The sequence below is a fragment of the Protopterus annectens genome, chromosome 17.part0 (genome assembly GCF_019279795.1).
Source record: "Protopterus annectens isolate FY-2018-M chromosome 17.part0, PAN1.0, whole genome shotgun sequence".
NCBI classification, from domain to species: domain Eukaryota; kingdom Metazoa; phylum Chordata; order Ceratodontiformes; family Protopteridae; genus Protopterus; species Protopterus annectens.
In genome coordinates, this window is record NC_056751.1 from 571,090,698 (window position 1) to 571,100,573 (window position 9,876).

General features: G+C 34.9%; 1 protein-coding gene across 2 annotated transcripts in view; it reads right to left on the reverse strand.

Moving 5' to 3' along the window:
* LOC122791612 (insulin-like growth factor II) overlaps positions 1-9,876 on the reverse strand; it is a 50,656-nt gene that overhangs the window by 18,509 nt on the left and 22,271 nt on the right. The window contains exon 1 of one of the 2 annotated variants that reach the window (XM_044059404.1): positions 1,771-2,312. The exons of the other annotated variant lie outside the window; for it this stretch is intronic. The gene's annotated coding sequence lies outside the window, so the exon portion shown is untranslated. Of the gene's footprint in view, positions 1-1,770; positions 2,313-9,876 lie in introns of those variants that run through there. 2 annotated transcript variants of the gene reach the window in all.

Below are 9,876 nucleotides of genomic sequence, written 5' to 3' on the forward strand. Positions count from 1 at the left end.
CCACATTCTCAGCCTAAGCATATCTAGCAGATCTTTCATTATTTTTTGTCTGCTGCAAGAGATGTCTATTCACTTGAAGGTAGCTGTCGCAATTGAAATCTGTGCCAATACCCCCCAAAAATTGCTTAACTACTTTTGCAGTAGATGCACGGCATTAAACACTCCTACAAAAAAGTTGAAGGTATTATCCCTCTTAAAGGCACTGTTGCTATATGTTTTAATAATTTTTAGTATATCTTCAAATCATTTCTGCCAGCAAAGGGCTGTAATGTATTTCCTGACTAGTGGAAAGGCATCATAAAAAGTGCTGGTGCACTAGCATCACAACAATTGTACAGTTTACACTGGTGGACAAGTTAAGGAAACTGTATGTACATTTAACTTTTATTAAAGCCCAGAACTGACAACTCATCTGAGGATTAATTAACATGGAATAAAAAAAGCTTAAGTGAGTAAATACATTCCTTACAAAAAAAAAATGCCTCTGATTAACGAGTGTTAAGACAAATACACTTTTTCCATCAACATTATCACATACAAATATATGGATATTACACTATTCAACAAAAATTCCTTTCTTTCAAACCTCATAGCTATTTGAGAAATCAAATATTTCTGACTCAATCATGTCAAACTACAGAAATGCATATAAAAATACACTTAAGAGCCTCTCTTTTTAGATCATGACAAATACATACATTTATCCTAAAGAAAATGGGAGTGTTTTGAGGAACAGAATTGTAATGAGAGATTATGAAGCCTCACACATTCTATATTTAGTATTAAAATTGTTATATTCTGTTTACCATATTAAAATTTCTTTTGTTGGGTAACATCTTTTCTGAAAATCATACATTGTAGATGAACACCTATTTATCATATATATTTTGGTACATATTTCTATCTACATATAAGTTTCACAAAAAATAATTTATTTACTAGGTACATACAGTATATCAATGTAGCATATCCCTATATATGTGTCAAAATTGTGAAACTTTTATAAATTAAAGATAGAAAATTGGACTCACTGTTGTGTTCAACAGAAGGCACTCAGAAATATTAAAAACACCCCCAAAAACAATGAAAATCAAGTACTATCCATGTTTCCATTTAGTTGAAAATGGTATAAAATGAACATGGCAAGAAATACCAGACATAATGTACATATCAGGTTGAAGCCTGTGAAGTGAGTTCCTCATTATCAACTTGAAGAAAACAGCAGAGGAAGACCATAACAATTAGGCCTAGTTGAGTTCAACACCATTCAGAAGAAAAAAATGGTCACCAAATATTCATAAATGGTGCTTGTTCATTGGAAATTGACAAAAAGCAGCTAGTAGTTTTCTTATTCACATCTTGAAGTAAAACTCCTCCCATTTGAGCAAGGGAAAAGATCAAATAAATCCATACAAAATCATGGGAGATTCAGAAGTAATCAGAGCGGAATTCATACATTTTAGATACTACAGATTTTGATAATTCACCTGCTACAAATGAATCTGCAGCAATTGTGGAATAAAGTAAAAGCCATAGAATAAACCTTATTGACTCTTAAGGGTCTGAAAACTGTGTGGAAACAAGAGGTCTTTGCCTGTAAATCAACGTCGACATTATTTTAAAGAATAATAGACATAACATTAGCTTTGTTGTTAGATGGCTGTTTAAAAGATTTTAAATGCAATGGCATGACAGGTAATTTCCATCAAAATGTTCTAATTTTATTAACCTGATTATACAAAGGCTGATAATTATAATAATAATTTGCACCTTTTGTTGTGTAGGAAAGGGACACCTCTATGACAAATGCACAGTGGTCCTAAGACAGCTGATATATACAACACAGCTGTTTTCTAGATCTGTCTCTCAAGAAATTGTGGCCACAGATTCTAATGAAAAGTATTTCCAATCAAAGGCAAAGAAGGAATTCCTCATACTTTAAAGGCAATAAACTTGTGTAGTCCTTCAATAGTCCCAATTCAGAAGGTTTCTATCCTGTTCTCTAAAACACCATGACTTCTGAAAACTCTGTTGAAGAAATACCAGTAGGCGTATTCTGTCTCTGTTGCCAGAGTAAATCATGTCTGGGGCTTTTTGCTCTGCTGCTGATATGTTTCAGTGGATCTTGTTTTACCAAGTACCTTCTTATATTAACTGCTCCAAAATACCAAGATATAAGGTATGCCTCTTAAATTCCATATCTTGAAAGATTATGTAGTCAAGAAAAACTATTAGCTTCAGTGTAGAGAGTATCTTGACGTGCAATTTTTCCTTTAGAATTTTAAAAAACGTACATTAAGCAGCTTAACCTTCTACTTGACAGAATGAAGCAGTGAGACGAACTGTGACAGTCAGAAAAATCTATATCTTTTGTTTAGTGTAACAAGATACTAAAAACCTTTGTCAGCATAACTCACATGCGCAAATGGAAAAACAAAAGTGTGTTTATCAGGTTTTAATGCAGAGTTTCTGATACAAATCACATCATGGTGGAAAGAACATGACCTTCTTCATAGAATATCTAAGTGTTGGGGGTCATAATCTGATTTCAAGTTTAACACAGTGTTATGATAAGAGCAGAGCAAAATTACTTATTAATAGCACAAACTCAACTAACTGTATTGTAAATTGATAAGGAATAAATTCTCCAAAATTAAACTTTCAAAACTCAAACATTCTTTCACTAAGAAACATGACAAGTTATAATATTTTCTTACTGAATGGCATTAATAACTGATATTTAATGCTGTTATTCTGGAGTAACTACAGTTCATAGCACTAACTCTAATCTGGTAATGACTGATGACAGAAATGTCACAGAAGAGTAACACTAAGAACTATGTCAATTTGGCTGTGGCAATGGAACATGCTAGATAAAATTATTGGCTGAACCATCTCATATTTTTCCTATTGAGAGTTTCGTACCTTGCTTGTAAATAAACATAACTACCAATACTTCATGAAGTTTGGAGACTTACCCTCAAACATCGGTGTTAACTTAAACTTTTATAATGCAAGAAAATAAAGGCAGTCAGTAAAGAAGCATGAACAAATATTTGGTAAAATGTTTATTTCTCGAGACTAATAAGCGAGTACAGACATTGCCAAAGATGTGGTTTTCATGCATCATTTTCTTGCTCACACACTGGACCCTGCTACCACCCAGTAGAATGCCTTGAAAAAGCTCCCCTACATTTGTCTGTGTAGCCCCTACATTTGTCTGTGTAGCATACTAACCCACAAGTGGCACATCTCCTTTAGATTTTTCTATGTAGTATGCTAACCCACAAGTGGCACAATATACTTATTTCCACAAAAGATTACCAAATTAATTGAATGCATACATGATTGAAGAAATTAGTATGTTATGGAATCTCTTTATAAAATTATGAGAATTCTGAAGGTAGCACAGTGGTAGAACAGTTAATGTTACTGCCTCACAGCACTCAATTGTCCAGTCTGTGTCCCACCAAGGTTGCCTTCTGTATGGTATGTTGTCTGTATGTCTCCATGTCTTTCTTCTGTGCATGATTTAAACAGGGCCTCCATTTTCCTTCCACAACAAAAAGACAAGCCAATAACAGAAATTAATTCAGTAAACTGTGTTTAGGTGTGCATACGGTATATTTTATATATATATATATATATATATATATATATATATATATATATATATATATATATATATATGTGTGTGTGTGTGTGTGTGTGTGTGTGTGTGTGTATGGGTCCTGGTCTGAACATCGAAAGTACATTTAAGTGAAACATACTTGAGTGAATTCACTTTCACAAATGTGCATTTTATTGAAAATGCACTTTCACAAAAAAAAAAAAAAACATGCAGTTTGCATGTAGATTTAGTTGTACATCAACATGTGTTGATTGTACAACTAAGCAAACTGTTGCTTAGATCGCGGTACAGTGGGAATAAGAGAATATTCCCTTTTCTCCACTGCAGTACGATCTTGGAGTGAGAACATTAAAGTAGGGGGGGTGGGGGGTGCAGGGGGGCTTCCCCTCCAGCATAAACACGAGTCGTGTTTTATTTGTGTAGGCTTTTTGGCGTGTTGTTTTTTTTTTTCACGAAAGTGAGTTCGTTCATGCACGTTTCACTGAAATGTACTTTCGATCTATCAATAAAGATCCATATATATATATATATATATATATATATATATATATATATATATATATATACATATTATATATATATATATATATATATATATATATATATATATATATATACACACACACACACACACACACACACACACACACACACACCTGTGGGTCCTACAATCTTATCCAGGACTGTTTCTCTGTCTTGCGCTCACTGCTTCCTATTACAGACTCCTGCTCCCCTATAACCCTCTCTAGGATAAGGCAGGTATTAGAAATGAATGAAACAATGAATGAATGAATCAATCAGTCAATGATCAGTTTGTGCATGCTGTGCTATCTTACACCTTAAGATTTGCCCAAATGAAGGTAAAAGTAAGCATTATCCAAATCTGAAAAATATTGCTGCTGCAATGTCAAGATTCTGTGTGTATGTAAGTATAGGCTGGTGAAAATATCAAATTTCATTATGAGTGATGCCGAACAACTATATTTTATTTGGATGAAACATTCCAGGTAACTGGTAGGATTTTGCAGAATGATGCATCAGTGAAGTCTGCACAAACTTCACATTAGCCTTTATGTTCTGGACAAGACTACATTGTTGCAACTTACATAAAGGGCTAGGGACAGTTTAGTTTACAGAGAGAACTGTGTTTGCAGTGGGCAGGCACCGAACCTCTTAACTGCAACATGAAAATGTGACTGTGGACAAACGAGAAGTTACAAGGAAATCTGCCTGTTTATGACAACTTAATTATGTGCTGCTGACAGTTTGTTAATACCCATATTATTATGGCATCACAGTTTGCATGTAATCTAATAGTACTGGCACCTCTAAAATGTATACATTCCAAAGTCACTGTTTTCCATTGACTTTTCCTCCCATGGCTGAGAATTCAATGAGTTCAGTAACACTGCTAGTGTAAGGACTTAGCATGACATTTAAGAGTTTATACATCTTACTTTTTTTTGACATAATTTTCTTATTTTCTAATGACACTACAGTGTTATATTTTCTTAAGGTTTCGTGTACCATGAGAGACTGCATTCTGCCTAACATTAGTTAATACCTACTCCATACAGTGTAGTATTATCTAAGACATAATAAGATGGACAAGATGTAGGAACCATGCGGTAGGAGACAGAGACAGATCAACAATCACATACGCAGACTACAGCATTATAGTGTGATCAGTGGTGAGCATTGATGAAATCAAGGTTGGATAGTTATACACACAAAGTAGCCTTCCAAGCCAGATGGTCAACCACCATTCATTGGGAAGCCAAATGGAGAAGGTGACTTACTCCTGCCAAACCCACAAAGTCCTTCACAACAGGAAAAAAATATCATCTTTCTTCCTTCCTTCAACACTTTGGTGAATTGTCTGTAGTCAACCATGGCACAGTGAGAGAGACTTGAAGAAAAAAACTTTGTGTTCAGAGAGTTAAGAAACACAAACTCAGGTTGTGCTCTTTGAAATTCAAACAAACTGGCAGGCATAAATACAAAACGGCAACTGGAAGTCCGTGAAAACCTTTATTAGAAACTGCTTAAGCGCTTTTCGTACGTACTGTGTACGAACTTCATCAGAGAGCAAACTGGCAGGCATATTATGGCTAATTTCTTATATGTATGTTTGTATTTGTTCAGAGCATGGAAAGAGACAGAGCTCAGTGTCAGCTCGTATCTAAAACATTATAAGAATACATTTGTGACATTGCTTTCATCAGGTACACTCAACAGAAGATGTCTGTGGCTTCAAACTTCACTCGTTTTGTACAACTTTTTAACATAATGTAACTAAACTGCATACAACTTTATATAATTGGAATTCAGCACAAATTAAAGCAGTGAATGTGTTTTGTATAAGCTAATAGTTTTCACACACCACCACACAGAAGATGAAGGTTATTACAGATAAGAGGAGTTGCCACAACTAGTCCGTCTTTGTTCTACCTTATGTACTAGTGCAGTTTCTGTATACCAACGACTTTGTTTCAGTCTCACTGCAAGCGTACTAAAAAGTTATCCATGTTTAGCTTGTGGTTGCAAAGATAAGCTATCTTGGGGTGACAGGGATCATATTTGTTACTTCAGAAAAAGAACTTACATCCATTATTTTTGCCTGGCACGTTCACAGGCATGACTCAGCCATGACATGATCCTATATCAGGGTAAAAAATTGGTTTACAGCTATTTTCTGTGTAGAGCTGTGGTTGCAAATAAATGGCAATAACACAAAGTCCAGAAAGTATGTCTGCTGCCATGCCATTTATTTTGCTAAGAAAAGGACTTTAGGCCTGTGAAAGGACTTTGATGTTTACATCTATCACACTCATAAAACTAAGAGCTGTCGATGGTATAAATAATTCAAGTTCATCTGTTTGACTTACAGAGCCACCATTTGCATGCTGTGTAACATTAGCAAATCATTAAAACAAAATAAAACTTTCACGGTACCTATGGAAGTTCTTATTGTTACCTATTGAACTGTATTAACTTAAAATAAGTTAAACATATAATAACATAATATAAAAAGAAGACAAATATCTAGCAAAATAATTCAGTGATAAACACAATTAAAAAATGTTTAATTTGTAAATCTTTTCCAGGCCAGCAGTCTTAATTATTAAAGCCATACCCAGAGTAGATCAATCCTGACACTTTTCAGTGCTACCTATATATTCCTTGGTTGTGCCGTTCCTCTTGTGTAGTTCCCATATCTAACATGTACAAAAAATGAGTGTGCAAAGCTATTTGAAATGTTTGTATTCTTAGTGAATGATGTTCCAAGACATCTGTGAAATATTGTAAATGAAACTTGTTCCTGATCACCATGTTACTGGAATAAGTAATTAATCCAAGCAACTCGATAACAAATTGTGTTCACATCCACATCCGAAAATCAAACTACAGCACTTGCATTTAAAAACAAAACACAGACAAAAAATATGAAGTTAACTTTTTCATAAACGAGCCAAAATTCATACTGGCATTATCAGACAGTTCATGAACTACCTTTTGCCTTGTATGGTTTCCCTACAATATCACATTTTATTTGCATTTGCTCTTATTTGTAAAGTATCACTGAGCATGTTATTTCACTAAAAAGTGCTCAGATGTTGGACTTGTATTTCTGAGAATATTACCTGTTGTATGCTTAACTCACTGGGGGGTAGGGGATTTATCATTTAGTATTTTCTGACATGTAAAAAGGGAAAGAGAATGGATAATTTGGCGTGCATGCAGTACCAAAGTAGTAGTGAAACAGAACATGAGACTTTGATTCATCAGGAGGTTGTTCTGAATGACAGAGATGTGGATGGGTTGCCAGGGGCGTGTGACCTCACATTTTGAGGGAAGATATGAAAACTATATCATTTACTTAACAGTGACCAGATCAAGTACTCAAGATTAATGGTTGCTTTCATGATCTAATCATGAAACTACTCTGAGGTCTTTCTACCTTATACAACTGCAGCTCAAACAATCTGATGGGCGTATTACAGTCCATTTGTTATTTACATCGAAAGCATGGAATTGGGGGGGTGGACAACGGAACAACATTAGACAAATGATCATGGAATCATACAATGCCTAGGATAGCCTTAAACACCTTTAAGTCAACACACTTAAAACTTCTTCCCATCTTTTACAAGTAGTTAATCTTGCTCACCTATGTTGTCTGCTTATGACAAACTTAATAGTTCAAAGTGGTTTTGTTCTGTAATACAGATCAATTCATTCAGAATTACCTGTGTCCTACTTACTCTAACATTATCATTAACTACCAGTTCAACATGATCTAATGTGGCTACCCTCCCATGAGCCCTTGGGTAGACATTTCACCCAGACTCCTGTTACTTACACCCACCCATAAGCCCCTGGGTAGCCATTTCACCCAAAATCCTGTTATTCCCTCCTATTTTTCATTGCTGTGTAGTATGTTTTACTGATCAACTGAAAAAAAATGTCTCGGGTACCAGGAAAATAGTTTTAATCAAACAATAAATCATGAACTTGACAAAGTACAGGGTGTGAAAGATTGTTTATATTTACTATTGGATTTATTGTTTGAGTAAAGCTGATTTCCTGCTACCGGAGCCATTTTTATTTCAGTCCTTTTGCATTTTTGTATGTGCTTGAGTTTTATCTGCTTGAGTTATCCACTTTAAATTCGGTCTTACTTTAACTAACCTCAGGTATTATTAGAAATTGATTTACATATGACAACAACTATCATTACAATGTATGACAGGTTAAAAAGTGACTACATTACAGCTCTGTTGCTAAAAGATAAAAGAAATGTACTCTCCTAGTAGTTATCCTTTTACAGTGTCACTTGCATAATATGTAGCACACGATTTGAAAAGAGTGAAAGACTGTGTTTTTTTTTCTCCCAGGTACTTGAATTCATTTTTCCAATACAGAAAATGTGTCAAGTGTGTGTATAATTGGAGGGTGCTGCAGTCCTGTGCATTTATACTACCATGGGCAAACAGTCCAATGTGCATATCCCACCATGGACAAACCGTCCAATATATTACCTGAGTAGCTCCTACTCATGTCCACACAAGAAGGGGGGGGTTGATGGCAGACTGTGCTTATGGTTATTATTTATTTGTGCTTATTGACCAGGTTAGTCCTTCTAGACCTATGGCCTGGGGAACATTTTTCAGGGCATTAGGAAGCTCCTCTATTCTTTTTGATTAGTGCCATGGGCCATTTTGCATCCAAAGTTAGCTACCACCAGAGCTGTTACATGAGAACTCAGTTTAGTATCTAATCCAAAGCTAGAATAACATTTTTTTAATTAACATGCATTTTCTGAAGAATATAAAGTCTGAAAGTCATACATTTGTAATTATTTATTGAATTTAGTCCTCAATTTGATAGAAATCCACAAATGTTTAGTGGAACAGACCAAAAAATATGAGCAACAATCAATCTGCAAAAATCTGGGCAGTTGAGAGGTATAGCCCATGCTTATAGCGTCCTACAATAAAGTTCCTAATGCATATATTAGGGGAGTACCTCCCAATGTGTCCATTTGCTGTGTGCATCTGTGTATATATTAAAATAATTATCTATGTACTTGCTTATATAAGCTATACCTCCCGAGATCTCTTTATTGCTTTGAAATCGGCAAAGATTCAATAAAATGCATATTTTATGAAGCAAAAATCAAATAGAAATGTCTTTTTAGTGACTTGTGCATTCAGTTATTGGCATTGTGAACTCTAGAAGAAATTTTGCCAGACTTGCATATATTTGATTAGTTAATCTGTAAATACCTGCATTAGACAGGGACAGAGAACCAAGTACACGTAATACCCAGAGAGACACATTCCATTGTACTCAGCATAAAAGTGACTGCTCTCTCTTTTTTGATAAGACAATTATTAGCTGTCATAAAAACTTTCTGTGCCAGTTTTTTTTTTCCATCCTGTGGTTGTTACAGTAAGTAATGCAGGATAGACATTTGTATGTATGCAGGTCTGCAGCCAAATAAGTGAAGAAAAGAAAAAAATCACCCCTTCTCATAAATTTCCATGTACTGTTTGCTCCAAAGGTCTGCATCAGTTTCACTTGTTGCCCCTTGATAAAGTGCAGTTGGCTAACTGCCAGAACATTAAAAAAATGTTCTAGGAAAGCTATGCAGAGGAAAAGAAAATCTGAAATCTCATGCTAGTGCTGCAAAGCATCAAACCAGTGGAAAAAGAAAGAAAGTTACTTCAGCTACAAGAGAA